Below are 1,524 nucleotides of genomic sequence, written 5' to 3'. Positions count from 1 at the left end.
CCCCTGATGCTTATGAATAAGTGTAGATGTAATGAGAGTAACAAAAAGGAAATGGAAATTTAAATAGGATGTACCCGTAATAGCTCTATCAAGCTCAAAGCCCTTGAAAATATCCTTAGTCCGTGTTCATCATTCCCCCCCAAAACTTCATCTGCCTCCTGTAGCTCTCTAATTAAATTTGTTTTTCTTAAACAACAAACCCGAGACATGAAATAAAAGTCTTATTCAGTGACTCTGTTTGATTCAATTACTCTTATTTTATCGTCTTGCTTCTATTACTTGCATGGTATCACTAGAACAACTAGGGATGCAGGCTTAAATTGGAAACCCAACTATCAATGACAGCATTGATTTTCAAAGATTTAAAAATATTAGAAACATTTTGCTTCAAAGGAAAATGCCAGTGGAGATTCATTCATAAAACGTGTCAAAGTGGAGACAGATCCAGCCACAGTCTCTGTAGACCCACAACCAAACAGGCCCTTGATACGCTACTGAAGATCTGAGAAGGTTCAACGACATTGCTTCCACCGAAATGCACTTCCAGGAAAAATTTACGGACACTGAAGTTTATCACAACCTGTTCTCTGTATACTGCAGGCTTTTCTGTATCAAATAATTATATCCACTAAACTATTTTAATTAAAAATTTGAAAAGGAGGAGAGGAAAGAAAGCAGCTGATAACAGAATGACAGAATCATTTATACGGGCTTGTTTTAATGTTGTTTGCCCAAGAAACTTACTCGAATCTTTTACTCTGAATCACTCCCTCGTTTGACTATCTGCTCAAAGTTCACAGTTTCCTCTACTTTCTACTGAGAGATTGGCTCCGGGCCCTGCGCCTGACAATGTGAACGCACTGGCAACGGGAAACTCCCCCTGCCTAATGAGAAGCCTTAACTGCACAGACAAGTGCCCCATCATCCTGAGATGAGAGTTGGACTTAGGTCAGATCACTTTTGCAGGGTTTTCAAAGACCAATTTAGTAATAGTTTCCCGAGGAAGTCATTCTTTGCCTGACCAACACAAATAATAGGAAAGCAAATAGAAGACAGGAACAAAAAGAACAACCGGATTAATGCAAGGATCCTATGGGTCTTCCTAATTGAACACTTCTATTCCTAGACAGTTATATGTGCCATGTGAATATAAATATGTGGATGTGTGTAATGTTCTCTTTATATGTATACACACACATATATGTATATATATCGAGATTGATATAGATAATTATGCTCGTGTGTGTGTTTGTGTGGCGCATATATTTGGGAGACCACGCATGCAGTCCCTCAAACCTCACCTATCTAATCATTTCAGGGCTTGCACAAACGTGTTCGGTTACATTATTCATCCAGGATCCATACGTTATTCATCCAGGATCCATCACAGCAAAGCACATAGACGCATAATCCCACACACCAAGATATGTATAGCACTGCATTTGCTATGCTTTCTGAAGATGAACTCAGACCCAAGTCCCGTCTGCAACATTTTCCTCCAGCCTGCAACTCTGAAAAGACTGC

The sequence above is a fragment of the Echinops telfairi genome, unplaced genomic scaffold, assembly GCF_000313985.2.
Source record: "Echinops telfairi isolate 266 unplaced genomic scaffold, ASM31398v2 ScPeMD7_7436;HRSCAF=8474, whole genome shotgun sequence".
Lineage (NCBI taxonomy): Eukaryota > Metazoa > Chordata > Mammalia > Afrosoricida > Tenrecidae > Echinops > Echinops telfairi.
This window is presented reverse-complemented; position numbering follows the sequence as displayed.